The sequence below is a fragment of the Fukomys damarensis genome, unplaced genomic scaffold (assembly GCF_012274545.1).
Source record: "Fukomys damarensis isolate Sample0158 unplaced genomic scaffold, DMR_v1.0_HiC HiC_scaffold_23, whole genome shotgun sequence".
Lineage (NCBI taxonomy): Eukaryota > Metazoa > Chordata > Mammalia > Rodentia > Bathyergidae > Fukomys > Fukomys damarensis.
In genome coordinates, this window is record NW_022900935.1 from 62220409 (window position 1) to 62247607 (window position 27199).

Genomic DNA, 27199 nt, shown 5'->3' on the forward strand with positions numbered 1-27199 from the left:
AGGGTCCAAACACCCATCCTGCTGCTACCGCCAGTCCTTAATCTTAAGACACCAAGAGAGACCTTTTAGGGCCAGAGGCTCCTGTAGCCCCCGGGAAGAGACCGCAGCCCTTTGCCAGGGAAAAGTTCAGCCCTGTTATTACTGCCACAGTTACCCTGGGGATGGTGTTTCCAAATTAGCAAAGGCCTGGGAAGGCAGCAGGCATCCAGCTGGGGATTAGTAGAGCGTGGGAGGTGTGTCTCGGACCACCCCCAGAGCACAGTACAGCTGCAGCGAGCCAGGACTTGGGGCTGGCACCCTCCTGGTGGCCCTCCCTGCCCCAGGGAGGGAGTGCGCTGGATGGGAAGACAAGGCCTTGGACTGCAGTAGGAGGGACTCAGGCTGGCTGCAGGAACGCTCTGGGCAACAAGGCGTGTGAGACACTGGGAAGCGTGACTTGGGGGCGTCTGTGGAAAATTCCTCCCTCCGGCTGGCTCCAAGGCCTCCCGCCTGCCTGCCCTGAGGCTTCCACACGCCCAGAGGCTGGAGGGGCCTATGCACCACCCAAGCCCTCCTGTCCTGCTCTTGCCCTGCAGGGTCCCGACCCCTGACCCAGTCCTAACCCTGGGACCTTACAGACAGGCATGGGGGACTGCAGCTTCAGAAAATAGGGCGGGATGGCGCTGTCCACCCTGGGCACTAGCTCTGCTAGTCAGAGGGACAGAGTTGGTCAGGGACGCCTCCTCCCTGAGGACTGGGGAGCACAATATAAGGAGAGAGTGCCTACGGCGTGGGCCGACGGACGCTTGGCTGAGGGAGTCCAGTGGGGCTCTGGGGAATGGCATGCTTTGGGGGAGCCCAGGACCTGCCGTGGGACAGTGTACCTGCCCCCACGTGGGCATCAGGGATGTGGGCTGTGGAGGGAGACGCCAGAGGAGGGAATGGCCGGGAAGAGGAGCCAGCGGGACAGAGCGGTCAGTGGGAGCGGGCACTGGGCCTGTGTGACACGGGCAGCACAGCCTGGCTCTTTCCAGTGGGTTCCTGGGAGACTGCCCCCCATGCAGCTCTGAGCACCCCTTTCCCATGGCCAGCTCCCTCCCAGCACAAGTGCCTTGGCAGCACTCCGTGTGTGCCTGTGTCCCCAGGTGTCCATTCCTCAGGGCAGGGGACAGCTGACCCCTCCCCTCCGGGTGACCTGGCCAGCTACTCTAAGGACTGTGGGAGGGTAGTGGGAGCTCCAGGGCCATCGGGGCTGTCCCTGGATTAGGGGACACCTGGCCATCTCTGTGGCAGGCCTGGCAGGGGCCTGGGGCAACTGGGAATCTGCTCTCCCAGTCCCCACTTCCCCGGCAATCACCCTGCCGCCATCAGCAGCCTGTTTCTCGACTTTGGGGCAGCAGTGGGGACGCGGGTTGTTGGGGGACAGGCATCTCCCAGAAGAGCGGAGGGCACAGGGAAGGCGGCCCTAGGGGTGCCCCTCAAGAGCCTGGGCCTTGGAGCCCCATCCACAGTGGGGGCCCTCAGCCTGCCCACACCTCCAGATGCTCCCAAGGAGCCCTGACCTCTGGCTCACGCTGAGCAGTCCTCGTGGCCTTCCCACCGTCCCGTGGCTCTTGCCAGGGCTGGGCCACCTCCCAAGGCCACACTCGTGCCTTGCCCTGTGGGACTCTGGCCTCAAATGTGGAAGTGAGGCTCTCCATGCCTTGTGTGGTTCGTGACTCTGATCTTCACACTTTTCCTCCTTCCTCGCGGCATCTGAGCCCAGCTGCCACATAGCCCCTGCCTCGGGATGGCTGGGGGACACTGGAGGAGGGCAAGGCAGGCATCCACAAGACAATGACAAAGCTGGAAGCCCACAGGAGAGCCACATAGCAGGGCAGGGCAGGAAGGACTCTGGGCAGGGGCTGGGCCACGAAGGCGTGAGGCTGGAGAGAGCCAAGGCCCTGGCAGGAGAGGAAGAGGATGAAGATGTAGGCCCTGGTGGGCTCCTGCAGCCCCTCGGGAGAGACAGGGAAGCAGGGGTGACAGGGAATTCCAGGGGCCAAGGGACTCTGGCCCAGATGCAGTGTTGCTCCCCTGAGCCAACCCTGCCCGGAGTTGGAGGAGTTAGGGGCATCTACAGGGCTAAAGCCGCACCCACTCTGCCACGGTGCTGCTGGGAATAGGCTGATTCGGGTCAGCAAATATGGACGCGCCTTCCAGATAAATCACAGCGCTGCACCAGATGCCAGCCAGTGAGAGCGTCCGGCCAAGCGCCGCGGCCCTGCACCCACGGGGAGCAGCCATCTTAAGGGAGGCCGTGATGGGGGGTTGCTCTCCAGCTGGCTCAGGGTCACCCCACTTGGGGCACGGGGTGTCCACTCTGCGAGCATCCGCACTGGTGGGCCGTCGGCCCCTAAACTGGTCTGCAGGCTACATGTGAGGCTCAGGACCTAGGGAGACAGGAGGCAGAGGGGGCCCAAGCGGAGGAGGAGGACGAGAGAGGAGGTAGCAGACGGGCAGCCTGTGATGAGGGGGCAGGGCAGAGGGGACACAGGCGGGGTCAGGGGACAGTGACTCATGGCTCCCCGCCTCTCCCACACCAGGGCTCCTACCTCCCAACCACACGTGAGCCTGTGAGGGGGGCAGGGCAGAGGGGACACAGGCGGGGTCAGGGGACAGTGACTCATGGCTCCCCGCCTCTCCCACACCAGGGCTCCTACCTCCCAACCACACGTGTCCAGTCTTAGGGCCGCCTGGCCCTGTGGCCCTTTCTGGGGCTGCGTTCACATCTCCCGCTTCTATGGCACTGGTCCAGCCCCATCTGGCCCCACCTCCTCCCTATCCTTTATGCAGAACTGCTGCTCCCCACTCCTGGGCACGAAGCAGCTCCACCCACCGTCACCCTGCTTCCCTGCATCCAGTTCTGGCCTAGATGTGCCAAGGGTGTGGCCAGGAACCCAAGGGAACGGCCCTCTGGGAACCGAAAGAACTTCCAAGTCCTCCGCACTGCACTTCTCCAGAAAAAGCTCATTTGGGGGGTCGTGGGGGTTCAGAATGCCAGGACAGCTGAAGCTGCAGGCCCTGGTGAGAATCCCCGGGGTTGACCCTTCTCACTTAGCAGAGCCCAGAGACAAAAGGGCCCGTCCGGGACACACAGCGCTGCCAGTGTGCACACCACTCTCCTCTTCCTCCCAGGCGTCATTCACACAGGCAAGGAAAGCAGGGCAGAGAACGGCGCACGCAGTCCCACAGCCAGGCGTCTCCCACCTCACTCCACATGTGGCCTGCGGGGCTCCGCCAGCTGGGGTCAGGGACGCAGTCGCTGTGCACCTGTGGCTGCAGCAGGGCCCTGCCCAGCTCGGTCGCACACAGTGCCTTCCTCCGCACACTGCGGTCACCATCAGGCTGTGACCACAGCAGCCCAGACTTCCCAGAAGCCAGAAGCAAGGAGCCTACTCTAGCGCCTGCCGCAGCCAAAGGGAAGAGAGTTGAAACAGTACAATCCCACTGCCTCTCTGTGACCTAAAACCCCTCAAGAGCTCCCTCAGTCTCTAAAGCAAATGTGCCCCCAGTCCCTGCTCATCACATCCCTGCCTCCTCCAAAGCTGCCCGTCTCACATGGCCCAGCCACCAGGCCCTGCTCCATTCTCTGAACACTCCAAGCTCCGTCTGCCTCAGGACCTTTGTGTATGCTATACCCTACACTGCTGTTTCCCTATCTTTCCTTGCTCAGCACTTTGAAAGCGGTCCCCTCAGAGACAAACCCCCGCCCACCACCCTACCTGATCCAGCCCTGGCCTCAGCCCCCACCTCATGGCCCTGTTGTGAAATGAAGCCAACTTGTAAACGTTTTCTTAGTTTACTAATCTGGGTCTCATCTCTTTTGCTCTCTGCTACATAGGACACCTGGAACAGAGCAGTCGCTCAGCACTGGGTGAGTTCAGGAGGGGTCAGATCAGTGTTGCACCTGATCTCTGGCACCTGTCCACCCACCTGTTTGTGCTTTGCTGAGGCAGGGGAGGCTGTGGGCGGGGACACCACCAGGTGCACACACGCGTGCACAGGTGGGCATACATCCAGCCTGCCCTCCCGACTCCCCACAGCCCCCCGGGTGTGCCCCTCCCAGGACTCAGGAGCCCAGCCTCCAAGTCACAGGAAAGATGCAGCCGCCCTGTCAGGCATCCCAGATAGCCTGGTGGCCTCCCTGCCTGGGCACCCGCAGCTCTGCCTGGGACTCCTTGGGCAGCAGCTGCCAGCCATGCCCTGTGTCCCCTGCCCCTTGGGCTCTGTCTTGCAAATACCACTCTGAACAGAGTGGGGGTATGGCTGCCAGGGAGTAGCTCCGAGCCCCAGATGCCCCTACCTCAGTGGTCACCCAGGTCCCATTGGGACTTCTTCACACTTGCCACATCTCCCCCTTCTTGGGTAGCCCCAGCCCAGGGCCGGGCACTGCCCACTATCGGGCTGGACGCCAGTGGGCAGGGAAGGCCAGGGTAGCAGTCTCCACTCCATCAGACAGATACCTTGGAGCACAGCCAGCATGAAATATTCATGCAGTAAATGGTGCAATTTTGTCTGCATTCAGCCAACTTCATGTATATTTCAGAGTATTATGAAATGGTAATGTTGTGCAACAGAGGCAACCAGACCAGGCGGGCCGAGCACGGGACAGGGGATCTCGGGGTGAAGATGAAGTGGGTGGGGTAAAGGGCAGTGTCCCTCAGGAGCAGAGAGATGGGGTCAGCCAGCTCGGAGCAGTGCGGCGAAGACAGCACGGCCAGCTGTGGTGTGGGAGGGGTGTGAAGGCTGGCATGTGGATGGCGGAGTCCCCGAGGGCCCCAGCGCCACTCACCCCTCCACGCCTGGGCAGAGGTTCCTGGATGCCCTGCATCCCACCGTGGAGGCCCTGGACCTGCCTGCCTCTGCTCTCCTGGCCATAGGGCTCGGGTTTCAGCAGCTGCTGTGGGTACAGAGCAGCATGGCCTCCGGGGGATTTCTAGAAGACCTGCCAAACAGGCCGCAGAGACAGACTTTCTCAAGACTTTCTGGGTTTATATCATCAGGTGGAGGCCTGGCGCTCCTCTGGCCCGGGAGAGTCTGAATCGGCCACTGCTCTGGGGACTTGGTGAGACCTTTTGGGAAGGAGGCGCCTGGCTTACACCCCAGACTCTGGTGCCCTGTCCTGGGGATTCAGGAATAGAGAGAGCATGCTAGGACACACAGGCCACCAGTGAGAGTCACGGACACCCGACACCCATGTGCAAAGCCAGGGCTCACATTTGGGGATTCTGCTGTGGTCACCCCAGTCTTTCATTACTACCCCATGAGACCCCTAGTCTAGCTTCTCTGGAGCATCCTCCCTGGGTCCCATAATGGAGGGAGGTCCCTGGTTGGGGGATCCCCCCATTCCAAGGCCAAGTATCCCCCATAGGGGTCTGGCAGGGAGTCCTCTTCTGGGTTGCTGGGCTGGTGACCAGGTTTCCAAGGCCACTGTCACCCTTCTCTATTTTTACAAGGCAGGCCCAGGGTCCCCACGGTCTGCTTTACTGGGCACAGGCAAACTACGGCCTTGTGTGTGTCAGTAAAGTTTTGTTGGAACCTGGCCACACTCACTCATCATCTGGGCTGTGTTTGGAGCCACGGCAGTGCTGTGTAGGAAGGGAGCTGGGGCAGAGGCTGCACGGCCACGAAGCCCAGCTCACGACTGCCTGGCACTGCCGTGGGAACACAATGCCGGCCACACGCTCACAGGGCGTGCACACTTGCTGGCATTTTCTTAGCTTCTGTGGATGGAAGCGGCCCTTCTGTGGCCACTTTGGAGGGAGCAGAGCAGGGACTCCATGGCCTTGGCTGGCTGTGTCTGCCTCCACTGTTGTCACTGAGTGAGAATGAATTTCGTCCCTGGCAAACCACAGAGCTACACTGCTCTGTATCCTCCCTGGCAGGGGTGGCAGTCCTCTGTCCCTTCTGCCAGTTAGCCCCTTGGGGGTCCCCAGTCCCCAGAGAGACCCTGCCCCATGCATGGATGCCTCCCTGCTCCCCCTCCTCCTACCCAGCCTGGGTCTCCTTACCCTGCCTTTCCTCACCCTCTATCTGTGCCTGTCCCATGCTGGCCAGCCCAGAGCTACCAGCACCTGGGTGCTGTCCAGTCCACAGCTGGCCCCGCAGCATGAACGCCCACCATTGCCTGGCTGACAGCCTTCTTGCAGGTGCTCAGCCAATCGCTGCCCACCCCCTCTGCCACCCAGCCTGCCCTTTTCCAGGCTCTGGGAGGCCACCAGTGCCCACCGGCCATACTGAACCCTCCTACAAACACCAACAAATGCTATGAGGTCTAAGGCAGCTGCATCAGGGTCCTGGTCTCACTGGGCCACTGAATCTCACTCAAGGTAGTGACATTACCCACCCCATGAGGTCTAAGGCAGCTGCATCAGGGTCCTGGTCTCACTGGGCCACTGAATCTCACTCAAGGTGAGAACTGGCAGTGATCACTTAACACTGTCCCTAGGAGCTCTGTGTCTGAGGACCCGGTGCATGAGGCTGTGTGCGAGGGGTCAGGCCTCTGTAAGTCTCTCCTGGCTGGGCTCTCTGCATCCTGAGGAGCCCCTGCCCTGGCCCAGGGGGGCAGTGCTGTAGGGCACTGTGCAAGGAGAGATGTAGAACAGGAACCGAGCCCTCCCCTGCCCTCCCTGGAGGCTGAGGGCAGCTATGTTCCACGCAGCTGGCACATGGCAGTGAGATGACCAGGAGGGCACACCGCCAGCCAGCCCCAGGTGACCCAGGGAGGTCGCAGGGGGTGGCTGGACGGTGGGGACAGACACCCCCTGCCACAAGTGCCATGCCCTTCAAATCCATTGGCTGGTGCCCCAGCACCAGAGAGTGGGACTGTGTTTTAAGACACGGTCTTGGCAGAGGCCATCAGGTCAAAGTGAAGTCACCAGGGTGACCCTCACCTAGTCCGACTGGATCTTAGGTGAAGAAGAGGACAGGACACGGACACAGGGAGGAGATGCCCCTGGCTGCTGAGGAGAGAGGCCTCAGCACGTCCTGACCTGGGACTTCCAGGTCTGCGACCATAAGACAATAAACCCCTGCAGTTTAACTGCCAGCCTGTAGCAGACCGACCCCTGCACCCCAGGCTCCTCTGCTGTACAGGGTGAGGACAACGAGCCCACCTCCCAGGCTGCGGCAGGAAGAGTGAAGTCAAAAGACGTGAAGTTGCCTGAGTGGGCAAGCACTGGGCTCTGAGAACATACTCTGTCCTCACCACCACACTCCCGAGGGCAGCAGAATGGGCACAGTGCTGGCTGTGCTCATGCCTGCCATGCCCGAGGCCCCCATCAACAGAGCAGGGAGGAGAAGGTGCAACCCCAGCAAGGATGCCCAACCAAGGCAGGTCGCAGCGGGTGGCCAGGCTCAGGGCTGTGTTTTCCTGGCAGGAATAATTAAACAGATGGCTAAAAGGCCCTGGGCCTGAGCAGGGCTGGGCTTCCTGGGCAGGAGCCCCCACCCCGGCAGGGGCACCATTTATGCCATTACTTAGGGATCTGGACACAAACTTGACCAGTCAAGCATCCCTCACTGTTGATGGCCCCGGGGCTTCCACTGGAGCTCCTTGGCTAACACCACACCTTCCAAGGGGGACACTGTGTGGACAGGGCTGATGGTGGCAGTCTCTCTCCATCTGCCCACCGACAGTGGTCAGCAGTCTGTGACTGCAACAACCCAGGGAAAACTCGGGGGACACTCAGGGAGAGTGGGGTGTGGGTGTAGGAGCGAGAGGTGGCCCGGGTAATTAGCTCAGCACCAACGTCCCCTAGAGGCTAGGGCCACCTGGCCCTCCCAGCCCAGGCACAGGCCCAGTTCTCCACTATCTCCAACGCTACCTCTCGAGTTCAGTGGCTACCAGAACAGCAAAGCGACCATGGATGTTGAAGGCAACCAGGGAAGCAGAAACAATCATTCACACCCAGCCCTGTGTGTCCTCAGGTGGGACAGGTGGGGCCTCTCTCTGTCACCTACAGGCTGCTGATAAGCCTGGCCTCCCAACAGTACTAGATCTGAGGCCACGGCCACCCGCGCACTGCACTGAACTGACGCGCAGAGAGCAGAGCTGGGGATTCGAGACGCTGATGCTGCTCCAAGGTCTTCCAGGGGCGAAGGGAGGACAGCACCAGGCAGTGCAGCACCGGGCCCCACAGATACTTCGTGAGTACTTGCTGTATGCTAAGTGCAACCATACACGCTAAGGGCAAGTCTGAGCCACACGCAACACACAACACAGCAAGGTGCCACAGCCACAGGGGACACACAGGTGGAGAGCCACGGAGGTTGTCAAGATGACTTGGGGGTGCCCAGGGCCCCTGCAAGGTCGGCCCAGGAGGCAGAGGTAGGCTGGGCATGTCTGCCCCAGGCAGATTCTCCCTGTTCTTGGGCATGAGGGGAAACATCCATATGGTCTAGGGTAACCAAGGGGGCCCAGGAAGAGAATGAGGGGCAGACCTGACTCTGCAGGGCACATACCAGCCTGTGCCTGCCCTCCCCAGTATTGCAGGGAGCAGCTCACACCTGCCCCAAGGGGAGGCTTCACACCTTGACCCCTACGGAGAGAGCCTGTGGGATGTGGGGCTGCCGCCTCCGCACACCCAGAGTCCATCGGGGTCACAGAGAGGCCCATGGAGATGGCCAATACACAGGCCACCGCACTCCACGGTTGGGCACATTCAGACCACCCGCATGCCTATGCTCACATGCAAAGGCCCTCCTTTGGTGACTTAGACTGTGTTGAGAAGGAGAGAACAGCCAGGCTGTTACAGGGCCAGCCAGCAGAGGCACTCAGGGTGGCTTTGGAAGGGTGCATTGGGGTGGGCCAAGGAAGGGGTGGGCCAGGGGCTGGCAGAGTCAGATCACAAAGGTAAGGTGCTCAGATGTCCCCGGAGCCCACAGGACAGGCTGGGTGAGAGGAGGGACACTGGGCAGTGCCCAGAAGCCTGTCCTTTACCATCAGCAAATCCCTCATGGACCCCTGAAAGAGACCTAGGAGCACCTTGTGGCACTGGTGCGCACACAACGTGGCCCGGGAGGCTACGCAGGCCTGAAGGATGTTTTCAGATGCATAAACCCTTCTTCAAGCCAATGCCCTGGAGGGCAGGGAGACCCAAAGCCGGCCTGCAGCTAACCACTGAAGTTCTCCTTGATTGTGCCTCTTGCGCACACAACGGGGCCCGGGAGGCTACGCAGGCCTGAAGGATGTTTTCAGATGCATAAACCCTTCTTCAAGCCAATGCCCTGGAGGGCAGGGAGACCCAAAGCCGGCCTGCAGCTAACCACTGAAGTTCTCCTTGCTTTTCCTTTGTAGCTTCTCCCCAAGCCACACCCACGTTCAGGGGTGCCAGGGCCATCTGTGACATCAAGACCAACAACTCTTGGAGGATTTCTCGGGAAGAAATCCTCAGGACTAGATAGATGAGAAAACAGCGCTCCTCCTCCGCAGTCCCTGCTGAGAACAGGGAGCCAGGAAAGGGGACGGATCTCAGGCTGATGCTCATCCTCCCTGGTAACCCCTGGTCCCGCTGAACTACCTGCCAGCCCCAGCTGATCCTCGCAGAGCCAGACATAATGGGGCATTAGAAGAGAATTGAATTTCCCCTTAATTACAAGGGCCCACAGATACTATTTAATTTGTAATCGGGAGTTAATGTGGTTTTCCCCTCTTGAAATCACAAGGCTGCCTGCACATGCATGTTCGTATCCACACAGACGGGGTGCGGCCGGCCCTGCGTGGGCACTGACCTCCACGAGGCCAGCCGGACCAGGGAGTGCCCGGCCCCGCCTCCACCCACCCCTTGCCAGGCTCACTACACAGAGGATGTTGGTGTGGCCGTCACATGTCACATGGCACACACGTGCACGAGCTATCCTAATAGGCAGGCAGGAGCATAATTTTTCCTCTAATTAAATATTCAGCACTTCTGAGAAAATGAGATTTTAGTAATTCAATTGGACTGAGAAGCGGGGCTATAATAAAATGAAATTTGTAACAATCGTGCAGTTAAATTAGTTAAATGGAGAGGAAGGAGATGTGGAAAATTGACCCCTCGATCTCCTAAGGACTAATCAGACATTTGAACCGAGTTGTGCTAACAGAGCCCTCCAGCGTTACGGAGGTGAGGGCTGAGGCAGGGTCGGACTTGCGGCCAGGGCCGGGTTTCAGAGGAGGAGGAGGAGGACTGGGGGGGAGCGACAGCCGGTCGGGGAGACGCAGGTGGCTGGTGTGGTGCACATGGGGCTGCTCCTAAAGTGCAGTTTTCAGAGCATCCCCACTGCCACCCGGAGAGAGACAACGGCACCAGTGTCTGTACCCAGTGTCCGTGCTGGGGCCTAAGGAAGGCAGGGTAACCGCACGGGCCCAAGCCAAGGGGTCCCCATGGCCCTCTGACCCCAAACAGAGAGGCTCAAGCTGGGACAGAAAAAGGCAACTCTTCCTGCCTGCCACGGTGCGGCTCCCTCTTTCTCACCTCAGTATCCCACCACGGCCCCCACCGTGTCTCTCGCCCCTGCTGGAGCTGTCCACGCTGCTAAACGGCAGGCTCACAGAGAAGGCACCTTGGGACTCAGGCCTCACCGTCAAGATTTGAGGTGTGGGACCCAGGCCTTTGGGGGAGGGCCCTGGCAGTGGGAGTGGAGTGGCCGAGGCCTCCCATATACCCGTTTCCTGACCCAGAGCCAGGCCCTCTGTTTGCAGAAATGCCTCCTTCAGAGACGTCCTACTCAGAAGACCCAGTCACACAAAAAGTCAGGCAGTCCAAAACTGGAGGACAGGTCTGAACAGGGAAGAGGGAGCTGCCCAGGCCTACCTGGGGGCCTGGCTGGTCCCCTGCCATGCTGTACTGGTTCAAAGCTGCCCGATGGAAAAGGCCCAGCAGGAGGACCCCCGCCAGGCCTCTGTCCACCTGCTTCTTGGCTGATGCAGACGGGGCACCCCACCTCCCCAGGCTACTGCCGGAAAGGACTGCCAGATGCAGACCAGATCCCCTGCACCGAGCCCCTGCCTGCCTGGGTGCTGGAGGTGTCTCCAGGCCAGATGGCGCCCAGACAAGCCTGCTGGAGTCCACCCAGCCTGGACCCTCCGGGCCCTTCTGCTGAACCATGCAAACAGAAGGGGCTGAGGTGGAGGCGGCCAAGCCATGCCCCTTGCCCTGAGGCTTGAGCATACGGCACATACTAGAAAGTCAGCAGAAGCAGCTTCCTGCTCTCCTCAGCTGGCGGGGCCTGCCTCCACCCGCAGCGCCGACTGAGACAGCGGGAAAATCGATATGGAAGCTGCAGGTGTTGGCGTCAGGAATCCTTCCGTGTCAGGGCTGGGAAGAGCCAGACAGGGGCTGAGGTTTGAGATGGGCAAGGGAAAGAGGAGGCCAGGAAGCTCCAGAAGTCCTGGGCCTGGGGGGAAGGCACAGCTGCACCCTGGGGTAACCTATGTGGTAGCAGTAGAGGCACCCAGGGTCTCCAAAGCCAGGGTTAGGGGGTAGAAGGGAGTTGGGAGGGGCAGGGGCCTGGGGCAAAGTAAGGCAGAGACAGTACCAGGACTTCCTGTATGGGGCAACAAGCTGAGCTTGTGAGGCTTCTTCCATTTAACCCTCAGGCACCCTGAGACAGGCGTGGGACAGGGCTCCCTCCGCCAGTAAGGTTCCCCACCTGGTAATGGGTGGCGCGTCACCCCTGCAGTCTTGTTGGGGGTACTGCCAAATTAAGGCCCTGAGTGCCGGTACAGGTGGGCAACTCTGCCAACAGAAATGGTACCATGGGCCTTCTATGGGACACCAGGCATTAGGAGGGGACACGGTGGCCTGCGGGACAGGGCGCCAGTCCTTGGCGGGTCCAGAGTGCCTCACCCAGGAAGGGGGGCTGCCCCAACTCCCTGGCTAGTCCTCTGGGCAGCTGGTGGGAAGGACCTGTGGGCTCAGCGTCAGTGGGAGCAGGGGCAGTGCAGATGAAAACGGGGGGCACGTTTCACCCCTAACTTCTCATCCCTCTTTTTCCCGCATCAGAAGCACCCTAGAGATCCAACTTCTTACTCATCTATCCACCCTTCAAGCAGGGAACAAATGAAGCTAGAACATCATCTGCTAAAGGAAAGGGCGGACCACACCCTCAGCCCGCTCACCCGGAGGAAGGGAGGCTGCAGATGTGCTGGCTGCCGCCAGGCCTGACAGAGGGAACAGGGTGGGGGTGCGCTGCTCCATCCTCTGCCCTCCGGAGCTTCCCCTGCCCCTGGCTGGCTTCCACCACCCAGGCTGCAGCAAGCCATTCAAACATTTAGCCTTGTTTCGTTTTTTCAAAAGGGGAATGAAGAGAAAGCAATAGGAAGATAGGAGGAAAAAATCTGAGCTTCTCATTTGAAAGTTAATTAGTCTAATTAGGTCTAATTAAGAGCCCCCCCCCACCACAGCGCACAAATGAATTGCTGGTCTACTCATTTCCTTTGCGTCTCATTTTAGACTAAGAGCAAGGAAAGCCTGGGAAAGGAGCCGGGGCGAAGGAGGGTGGGCAGTGGGACCCCCTCCCTGGTAGGGGGCAACTGGCAGGGCCCGCCCAAGCAGAGCCGGCTAGGTACTCAGGCCGGAACCCTCCACAGCCTCCTTCCCGGGGCTCCTGGGAAGCACTCAGATCCATTCTCAGTCTGGTCCTGCTTCCTGCCTCTGGACCCCCTAGAGGGATTCTGGCTTCCAAGGTAGGGGTTTCTCGGATCCTTCGCTGGGGATGCAGGGCGTGTGAGCCCCGCTCAGTGGTTTGGAGGTTCGGATCCAGGGTTCTGCTGGCCTCCAGAATTAGGCTGTCAGAAGGTCATGGGGGTGGAGGCTTCGTTGGGGGGCCCAGTGCCTACTTGGACACTCCAAGGGAGGGAGGCTGGAGGGCAGTCTGGTTATGCCCATGGGAGCTGTCGGTGCAGGTGGCAGAGCCAGGGCCATCTATGGGCCCAGGTGGCTCCGCTGGATCCCTGTGCTCAGTCCCTACAGAGTGGAACTGGATGGGTAAACTGCAGGGTCCCTCAGTTTATCAGCCGGCTCAGCATGGCCCAGACTGCGCTACTGAACAGAGGCTGGGGTGAGGCTGACCTGCTGCCCCCTTGTCCTGTTCAGGGTGCCTTCTTTTCTCCCAGCTGTGGCAGCTGTGGCACCCCAAAGTGCCGCAGGCCTGACAGGGGAGGCGCTTGCCTGCAGTGGATCTGGGAGCTGGTGACAAGGGCAGGGTGCATAGTTGGGGTGATGGGCACCCCCCTTACTAGCAGGCTCTGGGTCTGCAGATGGGGAAATTAAGACCTAGCAAAGTGGAGTGAAATGAACCCAGGTACGCCAGGTGGTCACAATGCTGGCCGCAACCACTCTCCCGCCCTCCTGCTCCTCATGGAAACCTTGGACCCAGACAGGACTCAGAAGACGCAGCTCCAGGAAGACAGCGGGGGAAGACCACCCACCCCAGCATGGTCTCTCCTGAAGGGTGCCGGGACAGGCTCACAGTGGGGCAGCGCTCAGGAAAGGAGGCCAGGGCAGGTGCCAGGGGAGCCCACCACTAACTTCTGGCAGCCCCAGGCTCTGACTCAGGCAGCTGCATCCAGAGCAGAACAGCAGCAGGAATGGCTGGAGGGCCGATTTCTGAACCAAGATCAAAAGAATTAAGTAGGCTTAGCTCTGAGCCACGGATGAAGGGAGGGCTCGAGAGCCACCCACAGAGAGAGGAGGCCTGGGGTCCCGAGGGAGGACAGAGCCTTGGGGAAGGTAAAAGCAGAACACCAGGGCTCAGCCTACCCACCATCCCGCTGGTGCTGCCCAAGCCAGGCAAGTGTAAACACCATCTTGAGCTCGGTGGGAGAATCAGAGGAAAGGGAATTCGCCAAGAAACTCTGGGTGTGGAAGTTCTAGAAAAGGTGTACGGGGCCAATGGTGCAACTCTACATTTATTACCAACCACAGTGCTGCACACCTTCCTGGGGTGAATTCCATGTTACGAAAAACAGAGCTTAGCGAAGCCATTAAAAAATGACGAGGGGAACAGATTAGAGTCCACGTCTTCTGCAAGCCCAGAGACAGCCTGGGTACCCAGCACTGGGAATCAGGGAGCCAGGCTCGGGTTAGCAGTCACTGTGTGGCTAGAACCCAGGGCCACTGCCTGGCATGGCAGCTCCTGGCTGTGACCACCGAGCAAGATGTGCACATCACTCCCCCATCCAAGACAGGCACCACAGGGCAACTGTCTTCACCCCTGTGGGTCTCGGTTTTTCTTCTCTGTAAATGAAGAGATAAGCCTCATCCTGAGCTGCTGGGCAGCTCCATGACAGAGAGGACCAGGAACAAAGTTCAGGCATGGGACATGCAGGTCCCCCCATCTCATCTTGGGGGTCTCCCCTGGACTCTGAAGCCCTACAGTCGAATGCTCTAGTCTGAGGGTAGTGGGCATCCATGGGCATCTTGTCACAAGTGTGCCTGGGGCTCTGGTGGTGCCCTCTCCGTGGGCCTCTCTGCGGGCCCTCTGTGGCCAACTCAGGTACAGCAAGGACTCTGAGCCCCAGTTTAGAGATGACGGATGCTGACGCTTCATCCTAATTCTGGGTGCACAGGAAGGCCATGGTCTTCTGTACCCCCAGAGGGAGGGTGCCTTGGTGAGCACCTCCACCCGCAGTCTTACCATCTCCAGCCTGTATTTCTGGGTCCAGGTTTCCACATCAGCTCTGGGGCCCCTTCAACCGGGAGCCCAAGCTCGGGGCTCGGGGGTACAGAGGGGCCTCGGGAAGGTCTGCCCCGCCTCTGAAGGCTGAGCCAGGCCCGAAGTCTCCAGTGCTTCCTAAGAAGTGGGAGAAGAGAAGGGATTCTCCTGTCTAGGTAAAAGTCCTTCCCTTCCTGACAGGAAGTTGGGGTTCCAGCCAGAACGCAGCCATAGAGCCCTGGGGAAAGGAGCCAGGAGGCCGGCAGGGCTTTGCTTCTGGGATTCAGACGCAGCAGAGTCAGCAGAGATCTCAGATGCTGTTAAGGCTCTGGATATCAGGGCCAAAGGAGGACACTGGCCACTCTGCAGTCCCCACTCCCACCTGGAGAGGGAGGGCTCACTGTGGGGCAGGAGACACACAGGGCACACGAGCCTTTAACGGTACAGATTCAATATTAAGTTAAAATAAATCTCCACTATCAAGTTGTAACTAGCACAATTTCATTGCTTTTGTCTGAGTGTGGGTTTAAATTGTTAATTTGCCAAATGGAAATATTTAAGACAAACTACACATTTTGTGACCTGATTTTAGCAGTTTCTTCTTTTAACAGATCTGGAGCTACAGACAACAGGAGAGGCCTGACTCCACTCTGGCCTCTTTGGCCACTCTGTCCTTTATCCCCTGTGCCGCATCGAGGAGGATCCTTGTTCTCACCAGCCCAGAGGAAACCGAGGCTCAAGGAGAAGTAGCTCCCGGTACCTGCCCTTTCTACCTGTTCCCTGATGAGCATATGGGGGTGGGGACAGGCCTGCCAGGAACCTGCACCCCAGAAGCTTTCTGTGGGAGTGCTGCTTGCCTCCAGACCCAGGGACAGGAGCAGCGAAGGTGGCCCTGCAGACACCCAGTTCACGGCCTCCTCCACCAGCCTCTTGCTTGGATCACAGCCCATCCGCTGGTTCATCTGCCCAGCTCGCCCTGTCCTCCGCCAGGCTCACAAACCCAAGGGCCGGGCAGCCGTGTCTGGGCTCAGTGTTGGCACACACCTCTCAGTGGGCACGCAAGGCAGTCTGAGCGGGCTGGGCAGTCACAGTCCCAAATTCTCAGCCCCACGACGGTGGCTCCGGACACAGCTATAATCCACATGTGCCATCATGGAAGACAAAACCACTGCACCCAACATGCACCCACTGGCACCAGGCTGACACGGCCAGCAGGCCCCCCTAACTCCCAGGCTGCTGCTGAACCTGCTGCTGTTGCCCGACTCCCATACCCTGGTGGGTATGGAGGGGCATGCCCCGGAAGAGCTGGCAGCAACAGCAGGGACAGAGAAAACCGCATCTGGCTTGCGGGGTGCCAGTGGACTGAGGACAAGTCTCCATCACACAGTAACTGCACACGTAGCATCTACTACCTGCTGGGCACCGTCACAAGCCTGGGGAAAGAGAAGTGAGCAGAACAGAACAGAGCAGAACTTCCTTTGTGTGTGGAGGCAGCAAACTGATAAGTAAAATGCTATGAATAAAGGTAGAGCACGGAGGTGGGGCTGCCACGCTTCTGATGGCTCAGCGGCAGCTAAAAAAGACCTCCTTAGGAAAGGGCGCCACAAGCAAGGCCCGCAGGAGCCCAGATATAGGTCAGGTGGGCATCGGAGGAACAGCTCTGCCCTGTTCCCTGGAAGCAGGAACCTGAGGGCCAAGGCCAGGAACCCTACCCTACCCCAGCTAAGCCAGTTAGGCCCATCTCTCTCCTGGGAACCCCTGGGTCACCCTGGCTTTCTGGCCAAGAGGCCTTCCCAGGAGAGGTACAGGACAGCTGGTGGTCCCTCCGCCTTGCCCCCAGGAGGCACTCGTGACAACCTCGGGCCTGGACCCTGCCCATGCACCTCCCTGGCAGGTGCTGGAGGGAGCGACCTGGGAAGCTAGGGCTGGGTATGGGGGCCTCACCTTCTCGGGAGCCAGGCATTGGGAACCCACACCCAGATGCCAGGCAAATGAGCTCTGGGCAAGTCCTCTGTGCCTGGTAGGGAAGGGATGGGAGGATCCAGAGGAGCTTCAGCAGGCTCGGGACAATGTCTGTGGACAACAGGTGACGGTGGGGAGCTCCCACCAGGGCACAGGTGTGCACAACTGGATGGTGCACTCGCCCTGGTCCAGCCAGAGGGGCAGGGAACAGACCAGAGGAGAGGACGGTCCTGGCAGGGTCCTGATGGGGACACAAGGGGAAGGGAAGGGGAAGGGCAGGCTTTGCTCCAAAAAGCAGACCAGGCACACAGGCAGAACACCCATTCCACACTGACCCTCCTCCCCATGGGCTGTCGGTTGCAGGGACACCTGTGCTCTGTGCTGCCACATCTACCCCTCACCCCTCCTTGTCCCCACTGCCCACCTCTGAGTCAGCCTCATTGCCTCATCCCAAGCCTGGTCTGCAGCTTTTCAGCTCTTCCTTTTCTACCCCAGATAATCTTTCTACCCATAGATCTGATCCGTTACTCCCTGCTCAAAGACTTTGCGTGGCTCCCTATCACCCACTGAAGAAAAGCCCACGTTTCACAACCTAGACTCTAACACATCCTAGCTGTCACTCACTCCCTCATGCCCTGGCAGGAGGCACTCCGAGAACCACTGAGCTTACTCAACTCAGTGTCTTTCTGTAGAAACTGCAGCCTCTGTCTGGGACCATCCTGCTCACAGACCTGTGGCCGAGCCCAGCTCCTGAGACGCGACGCCTTCCCAGGTGCCTGTAGGAGCTTAGTCTTGTTCTCCAAGGCCTGAGCTATCCGTGGTGGTGGCCACCGCCCGCATGGCTACTGAGAATTTGAAACACGAGCCAGTGGAATCGAAATGGGATGTCAGTGAAAAACAGTGGATATGGAAGATTTTAGCATGAAAAGAGAATGACAAATGTCTCAATCTTGTTTATGCTGATTAAATACTGCAGTAACAATACTCAGGATGGAGTTAAATAAGTGTATTATTAAAACGTGCTTTTTTCATTTCTCTTTGCTTTCAGAGACACAGCTATCAGAAAACACAACATCGTGTATGGCTCTGTCCTATGGCCAGATGTCGTAGGACAGATGCCATAGGTCCTAATGCCTAGCCCAGAGGTCAGCTAGCTTTCTCTAGAATGGCCCTGACAGCAAACGTTTTGGGCTTTGCTGCCATTTGGTCTCTGTGATGGCCACTGCCACCTGAAAGCTCTGCACGCAAGCATGGCTTGTTTCAGAAAATCTGTTATGAAAACAAGGCGGGATAGAGCTGGTCATGGATTCTACTCTAGACCACTGAGTTCCGGACTCTGGAACAGCACTAATGAGGAAAGTTTTTAAGGGACGGGGAGAGAAACCAATCAATACTGACAACCTTGTATTGCTGTGAATAAGGACATTAAGGAAATGAACAACAAATATCGCTATCACTTAACTACACAGGCATTCCAGCACAAAAAGCGACTTGATTCAACTTTCCAAAAAACATGACTATGTTATTGTTACTTTCCCTGTGTTGCCATAGGGAGGGGAGGCCTCCCTTACAGCCTGTGGCAGAGAGGCACAGGGAGCTGTGGTCAAGACCAGCCCAGGCTGGTCTGAGACCTATGGCCAAGGGGAACCTGAGACAACCAGGTTCTAGAATGGCATAGTTTGGCAGAGCCCAGAGTTCAAGAGCTATGTGGCTCTCCAGGGCACCAGGTTCTAGAGTAGTGTGGTTCATGGCTTGGTGGGATCTCTGTTTCTAGAATGGCAGGGTGCCAGGTGCCAAGGTTCTAGAATATCGTGGTTCACTAGGATTCCTGTTGGATAGCGATTCCAGTGTAGAAGGTTTGGGGGAATTCAGTGAGTGACATGCACGTCAAGAAGTTTTCTCTGTTCATTCAGAGACTATACTTTGAGTATGGAGGCTCCAGAGTTGTGCTGCCCAACAGAAGGTTCTGGGATTGTCCAGTGGCTTCACCTGAGCCCTGCATGACAATGGGCAACTGAAAGGTGGCTTGGAGGAGAGGAGCAATCTGTTGGCGATTTCGAAGGCTGAGAGCATATTTAAAAATGAAGATCATTTCAAGAGCTCATCTCACACCAACATTTGGTGTGGTCACATTTGAGATACATTGGGTTAAATAGAATTGTTACTGGAATTCATCTCACCTGCTGCTTTCCACCTTTGAAACTTTCCTTCCTTCCCCTACCACTTCCCCGCTTGCTCTTTCTTCTTTCACCACTGAGCTCCAGGCTGGCACCACGCTTCCATCTGGCCCAGGAGCCTCAGACAAGGAGGGTTAGCCTCTGTTGAATTCATCTGATGACAAGAGCCTTAGCACCTCACAGGCAACCAAGGCTACTGGGGATTATTCATTAGAAACATCAATGGAGATTCTCTGACCCTACTGCAAGTTCCCCCTCCAGGTCCGGCCTGCCCTGTGTAGCTGGGCAGCTCAGTCCCCTGCAGACACTGAAGACCGCCAACTAAGATCCTAGTTAATGCCCCAACGGCTTTAGCTGACCTGACTGCCTTTCCCCAACGCGATGTGACCTGGCAGCGGTGAGACAACCCTACAAGAAACCACATTCTCGGTGTGTGCTTGTCATTTATGCCTCCCAGGCGACCAATGACGGACGGGCAGATCCGGGTGGCTCTGGCTCTGTCTCCTTTGCTCGTTTAGTGACAAAGGAAGAGGCCCAACAGAGAGGCAAGGAACAGAGAGGCCACTAGAGCTCAGATTTTCCTGGTTTTTATCCCAGGCCCTTCCTACCACATCCCACTGTGCAGCTGAGATGGTACTTTTCATATCGTGCACTTTCTGTCCCCTCCAGGCACTGAGTATGGAGCTGTGCCTATACTATGAACTGAGGCTAAACGGCCGGCAGAGTCCTTCGGGTGGAGGGACCACAGCAGGGAAACCTCAGTGACCCTCAAGCCACGTCCAGTGGAATCATCAGCTCATCACTTCTATGGGTAGTCAGTTTCCTTGAAGTTCCCCTACATTTCATGGTCCAATTTCTTCTGACGTTCCACCAGCTCATCTGTGCTGGGGAGCCAGGGAGATGAGTGAGGCCCGGCCTATGCCCACAATACCCAGCTCCATGTCTGTGACACCCACACCTGGATGAATGGACAGACATACACACACTTCATCTCTTAGCACAGGGTCTGGCCCAGCCAGGCGCAAGTGACATTTATCTACATAAGATTGCCCCAAGGACAGCAGATTCGGGTGTCTGTCCCTTCCTGGGCTGCTCCTCCAGCCTGCTACAGGCACCATGGACCCCCATGCAGGCCCCACCTCACCTCCTGCTTTCCCTGGCAAGTCTGCTTGCTCCCTGGGAACTTTCTGCATCTCCCTCCCCACTGGCAGAGATGCCACCTAACCAGGTCTAACACAGCTGGCCTGGCGGAGACCAAGAGGGCCAAACGCACTTTGGCATGAGTGACATCGCCTAACCCTGAGCACCTGGGATTCTCAGTGCCCTCCCTCTCCAGATAAGGAAAAGGCGGCTTCAAGTGGACCAGGAACACAATTCAGGGCACAGGGCTGCTCACCAGAGAGCCCAGGATGAGCCTATCACCCTCGGCAGGCGGGGTCCCACTGTTATAGATGGCTCTGGAAAGATTCACTGGGGCCTGGTCATTTCCAAGGGGGTGCGGGAAGAAGCCCCAGCGCCCACACTGCCTCGTGGATAGGTGTGGCCTGGGGATCCACTCTATGGGGCCTCTGACTGATGGAACATGAAGCCACTTCCTTCCTGTCTCAGGGCAGTATAGGGACCAGCATAACCACTCCAGGAGCCCCTCTTGCCCATGCCCCAGAGTCCCCGCTGCTCCCCTGGACAAGCTCCTTATGGCTGGATGCTGGGAGTCGGTCTACCATTTGGTGGACCAGGAGAGAGGTTTAGGCAAGCCCAGATGTCCCCAGCTTCCTGCAAAGAGAATATGAGAACCTGCCCCAGAGGCCTGGACAAACACAGTCCCACTGGAAAGGGACAGTCAGTGGACTCCTCAATTTCCAGATGCAGGTCAGGCTCTGCATAGCCCTGGAAGCCATGGTGGGCTGGAAAGGATGGGCTTCCTGCCCTTGGGACCCATTTCTGCAGTTGTCTGGGAACCCCAAGAATGGCAGGACAGGTGTCTGTGTGAGTGTGTGTGTGTGTGTGTGTGTTACTGAAAATTAAACCCAGGGCTTTCACATGGAGCTAGAGTCCCAGCGCACCCCCACGAATGGCAGGACAGGTGTCTGTGTGAGTGTGTGTGTGTGTTTGTGTGTGTTACTGAAAATTAAACCCAGGGCTTTCACATGGAGCTAGAGTCCCAGCGCACCCCCCGACCCCTTTTTTGATAAGCTGCGGGGTTGCCCAGGCTGGGCTCAAAACTCCTGCCTTCTGAAGTCCCATCTGGCTCACCTATACCAGTGGGGAAAAGTGCTCACTACCACACTGAGCACCAGGGGTCTTTTAGTCCCGATTCTGTTTATTCCTGGCATGAACAGCAGGTGAGCAGGTAACTCACGGAATGCTCCGTCTACCCTGGGGGCAGTGACTTCTGTCACTCTTTTACCTTCTCACTTCTGTCTATTCCTCAAGCAGCTCAGGGCCCCCACTGGCCCTGTAGGAGCTCCTGGTCCTGGTCAGGACTTGCCTCTATTTCCTCAGAGGTCTCAGCTCTGCTGCAGCTGCCAGAGTCCCCGCTGCCTGCAGATTAGCTGGGTCACTGGTCACCACTGCCCGCAGGTTCCAGGGCTCAGCTAGTAGCCCAGGCCACCTGGCCAAGTCACACTCCTTGGGGAATGGGTTTGGCTCTCCTGGAGAGGGCTCAGACACCCAGGGCCACATCCCACAAAAGTCAGAGTCAGTGCTGTGGGCGTCAGTGAACAGCATCTTGGTACACACACGTGGTCCCCAACCCCCTGATCACCAGGCATGGGGGAGTGGCCAGAGCCTAGAAGGTGAGGCAAGGTGGGTCAAAAGCAGAGAGAAAATGAGTACAGGAGAGAAGAGAGAAATGAGGCCAGGAAGGAAGAAAATGGAGGAGAGAGAGGCTTAGAAGCATGGAAAATGCTAGGGGCAGCGCTGGACAAGAAGGCAAAAGGTAGAGGAGGAAGAATGGTCAGGGAGATTGGCCCTCAAAACACTCACGGCTACGGTGGGCTGGAGGGGAGCAAAGGGAGAGACCCCACTGGGGTGTGTGTGTGTGTGTGTGTGTGTGTGTGTCCTCGATGCCCCAGCCCTCCCCAAACCACAAAGTCCCCTTCTTGGCCAGGAACCACAGACTCCCTCTGGATGCCCTGCCCGGGGCACCATCCACCTCAGGCCTCCAGTACTATGTGTCCTGTCCAGGGCCCAGCTGGATGCCCAGGTTACAGGCACTTCCCAGGCCTGGCCAAGGGCACAGCCATCCTTTCCTGTGCTTATCACGTCCCATGCCCCAACCCTCAAGCCACCTCTGGATTTCATCCCCAGAACAGAGGGCGGGAGTTAGAAGGGGCACGGGGGCTGGGATGTTGGCCTCCACCTCCTCCAAGGACAGTGGCTGTGGACGTTGCCCAAGCTGTATGGCCCAGCATGTGCCCCGATGGTCTGGCAGGCAGCGGGCACCCTGCCACACCAGGGCGGAGAGCAGAGGCTGCAGACATATCCTCCACGTGGCCGCAGCGCTCCTCTCTGCCCTCTGCTGACCTCCCAGCCCGCCAACTGGCTGTCGGTTTGGCCCTCTCTAGCCAAAACTGTCCCTCTAAAAGGTAACAGCCAGACAGCCAGGGAGGGAGCACACAGGCTCTGTGCACAAACCCAGGTCCTTGGATGGGATGGGTCGGCCTCCTCCAGATTTCCACCCCAGAACCTCAGGGCAGGGGACCCTTCTCTTAACCCTTCTGGGTGCCGGGTTGTGCTGGTGAAGTACTCACTTCTCTTGTGATTCTAGGGAACCAGGCCATGATTCAAACCTCAGTCCACTCAGTTATAACGCTGAGGTTTTGGGGGATCCAGGAACAGAAGCCCTAACATACCCTGTTCTCCCTGACCCTCTCCAGCCCCAGCCACATTGGATAAAGAGCCCTGATAGAGGCTGCCTCACCCCGGACAGGGACACCCCATGGGGACCCTGGCCATGCTGCTCTGTGCAAGTCCATAGTGGAGCTCTCCCTTTGGTCTCCCCTCTCTGGCACTGTCCTCGACCTGCCACATCCCTGCCCGTGCTTAACCCGGCCCAGCCAACCTCCCACTCTGCGCTGAGCCCACTCACCCCAGGGGACAAGACACCACACACAGAATCCCACACAGGAGTCTGTCTCCCCAGCATCTTCAGGCGCTAGGGTTGGGGGAGTCCCAGGCGAGAGCCGCAGGAAAGCCAAGAAAGAGCTCAAGCTATGTAGCGGCTTCTGCTGAGACCCTTTCTTTCGCATCTGGTCGAGAAAGTGGCTGAGAGGGGCGGAAGGGGAGTTTCTCTCCTCATTATTCATTAGGCTGGGACCTGAGCCGCCCGATCTGGGAGCCAGGCTCTGCTTTTCAGTGGCTTTGTGACAGCACGTTCTGGGACCTCTCTGCACCTCGGTTCCCCCTACTTTTCACGCACAGAGTTCAGCCTCAATAGATTCTGGACAAACAGGAGCAGGGTGTGAAAGACGGGGAGAACCCGCAGACCTAACCGGACTGTGTCAGCTCTTCCGGTCAAGGTGGTTCACTGGTGCGGATGGCTGTGACAAGGCCAGTCTTTGTCCTTAATGGTCCTGGGGGTGAGGGCACAGTGCCAGCAGGAGGATTAGTTTAGAGAGACCATAACTGCTTGTTTGGTTAAATTTTCCAGGTCACAGGGCGACTCTGGTTCCGAGCAAGGCAGAGGATCCGGACTGCAACATCCTGAAGGTGCAGGGGACACAATGCCGCTCTGTGCCTTCCACGCTGCCGGCCATGGGCTACTCACCAGTGACCTGTGCGGTGTCGCTGTGAATGCGTCTCCAACAGGGCTCCTGGAGTCACACCAAGCCCGCTAGTGATGCACCCACAGCTCGGGCAACTGAGACTGAACTCCCGGAGTGTGAGGAAGGCGTGAGAAGCAGTGTTACGTCGGCTACGGTAATTAATCCTTATTAAAAATTGCTGTGATTAGCAGTGTTCCCACCCTAGGCAAGGAGGGAACGATTCTTAATAAGAGAGCCTCCTAATGAATCTCAGAACAGACACCCAAGTCCCTTGGCTCCACTCCCCCTGGAAACATGCTTATCAACAACTCCCCAAAGCCCCGAGACTCAAAGGATCTGCTACATCTTCCACAGCAACTTCGGGGGGCTGACGATGTTGGCCACGGCCATGGAGACTATTCCTTAAGTACACGGAGGCAGGAAAATCAACAGAACTTACAGTGCACCCCTTAGAAGGCCCAGGTCCTTCCTGCCAGCCAGCACCCGCCTGCTGTTTCCCTCCGTACCCATGCTCCCTTGTACCATACTTGAGGCACTTACATCTCTCTTCCCCAGAGCAATTTACCAGCTTCTCAATCGGACGGACTGATAAGATTTTCTTTTATAGGACACTGCAGTTTAATAATAAAGTAATTACTGTGACAAGATCCCATCTTGTGAGCTGGGGGTTTTTTCCTCCTATTTTGTGATACCTGCCTTCGATGCTGCCCAGACAAGGTATCCAGGACATCTTGCTGTTGTTCTGGTGTCCGATAAAGCCCTTCTTGCTCTGAAAGGTGACCAGCGTCAGTCCTACCTCCTGCTGGTGCAATGCACCAGAGGGTAGTGGCCTCAGGGTCCCCAGGAGGGGCCAGATACACAGGGGGCCCATCCCCTGGGGTGGCCTGGCAGGGAGCCGAGCTGCTCCCATGTAGCAAGTGCCCATGGTGTCCCTAAGTGTGACACTGGTGGTGGGCTGAGCAGTCAGAAGAGCCAAAGGAAGGCCACACTAGTGGACACATAGTGAGTCCCAGGCCCAACTCCCATGAGCTCCTATCAAATGCCAGAGCCCTAACGAAACTGGATTTACCCTGGTGTTGACCCGAAGTCCTCCCGCGGGTGGTTAGAACCAAAAAATATCACCACCATTGCTGAGTGAGGCTGACAAGGACAACAGGCGCCTCTAATTAATTATAGAACTGGGTGTCTCAGAGGGGACACAGCCCCCTCCCCAGTCTACCTGGGGTCCAGCCCTTCCCAACAGAAAATGGTTAACAATGCTGCAGTGGAGAGAATGGAATTCCTCTGGTTGAGGTTTTATTTTTTAAATTCCCACTCTGAAGGATACATACAGGTTCAGGAAGCTTGCTTGTTTAAATGCTGCATTTTAATGTGCCTCCAACTACGTCTCTTGTCTTGCTTGATTTCACGTCTTCTGCTCCTGATATCAAATGTGCCATTAGACTGAATGCACAGCCCACACATGGCACCAACACACACTCAGGAGGGGACCCAAAGCCCCTACGAGGGACCAGAGGAGGTGAGCTCTCATTCCTGAGGCCTTGCTGGTGCGGCCCCTGGTCCTGCCTCATGTGTGACATCCCCTTCGGAGGACACAGTACACCGTCTCTTTCCAAATGTGGTTTGGGACAAGCAGAGTCCCAAACTAAATGCATTATTTGCTTTGTAATGGCCCTAGACCGCCAAATCTGTGTGTGCACCCATAAAAATGTGCACCCGCAACAGCCATGACACGGCTGCCTTCTAGATTCACGCACACACCAGCATGGCTGGACACCTTGTAGAACTGTGGCCTGAGAAGGAAATGGGGTGCTTCTAAGCCTGGTGCAGTGGGCACATACTGGCCTTTCCATGCACATTCTGCCCACCGCTGGTGCCCATCTCGGACGGGTACAGCTCACGTGAAGTATTTTTGCCTTTTCAGTGCCCCTACCGATACCTTCAAATGTCACCAGCCAGGGATACAACACTAGCCCTGTAGCAATAAGGCTGGTCTACTCCACAGGTCCTGCCGGTGGATTCATCTCAACTATGCACACTGGGCTGACTCTATTAAGGCCGCCATTTTCTGTCTGTCCTTATTCATCTTCACTCTCCCTGGTGCTCCGCTTTGGAGGACTATGTGTCCAAGGAAGACACTGAGGTTCAGAGTGGTCAAGTGACTTGCTTAAGAAAACACAACCAACAAACCGTGGATTAGTCCAAGACTCATTCTCCAAAGCCCGTGCCTGCCTATGGATCACAGAGCCTTGCTTCCAGCCTCCCAGAACAGTCCTGCCTGAATGGCTGGCCGTGGGGCAGATCCTGGCTCCAAGGAGCCTACCCTGAGTGGTTTCACCTGGGAGCGGTTAGGAACACGAGTCTTCAGCCCGTGTCAGAAACCCCTGGGGGAGTCTTAAGCTCATGGAATGAAGGAGCAGCTGGAAAACTGGCTTCCCATACACATCCTGTCTCAGTGACAACTGGAAATCAGCAGTGGCCTGGGCCGGACAACCTCTTGCCTGTGGGTCTGGGGGAATCCCAAAAGCTCCCCTAAAAGCTCCTAGGTTGTGTCCAGGAATCCCTGAATGTCCCCGCAAGGTGAGAGCAAGGGCCAAGAGCTCAGGGTCACAGTCCACTTCTAGGCACCCTCTGGTGCATCCCATCACACAGTCCCAGGCGGTCCCATCTTTTCTTCTGCAGTGGCCAGTACGCCTGACAATTCTCACTGCAGGGACCCTGGTAAAGGGCCGACCCAAGTGCCTAGCAGCCCAGGCAGGGGGTAGCTGCCCTGGTCCACTTCTGGGGGCCCCACCTTCACCATGTCCATAGGCGTACCTCAGCCACTTCCTGTGGCTCCCTGGAGAGATCAAGAGGCATAGGCAGACAAGTGCCCACTGCCCAAAGGCCAGGCCCACCTAGAGTCTCAGGGAATCCAAAAAGCACACTCACTCTCCATTTAGCTCCAGGTGTTCATTGGGGAGGGTAAGAGCAACCTCACTTTAGGGCCCCTGCCCGGCCTGACCCTGACATGCTGCCTTGGGGTGGATGCCCTGTACCTCCCATCTCCGCGCCCATCACGGTGCAAATGGAGCCCTCTCACTGGGCCAAGCAGGCCCCAGGACGGCAGATTAAGCTTTTCACTGTCCCACCAGGCCTCCCCAGCAGCCACCCCCACCGTGCAGGCCGAGTAGAGGACGAGGGTGTGAACAGGGGGAAAGCTGGAGGGGTGGAAGGGCAGGCCCGGAAGTGTGGGCAGTTAAGAGTGGGTGAGGCCAGGGTACTGCAGCCCCAGGCAGGCTCTGGCCACAATGGCACCGGGAGTCCAGCGCCGAGGGCCTGAAGGGGGAGAGGGAGTCCCCCCTCGGCTCTAGTGCGAGCTTGGGACCGACCGCACTGACTCCGCATTGGGTGGGAATGCGGGACCCCCGCCTCCCCGCCCTGACTGCCAGGAAGGCCAATGTTGAGACTCCGCCCCCCATGGGGCATCCTGGAGATGGAGGGTGGGGGGTCGCTTCTTTTCCTGCCTGCCCGCTTTCCCCTCCAGCCCGGAGCTTCCTGCGCAGTCCCGCAGACCGAAAAAGTCCGGCCCCAGCCCCCTCTCGGGCCGGAGCACCGGGGCGCCCTCAGCAGTCCCACCGAGCGTGTGGCCCG

General features: G+C 58.0%; 1 protein-coding gene across 1 annotated transcript in view; it reads right to left on the reverse strand.

Moving 5' to 3' along the window:
• The window catches only part of Rbfox3 (RNA binding fox-1 homolog 3), a 287546-nt gene that overhangs the window by 43490 nt on the left and 216857 nt on the right, over window positions 1-27199 (reverse strand). The window lies entirely within an intron of this gene.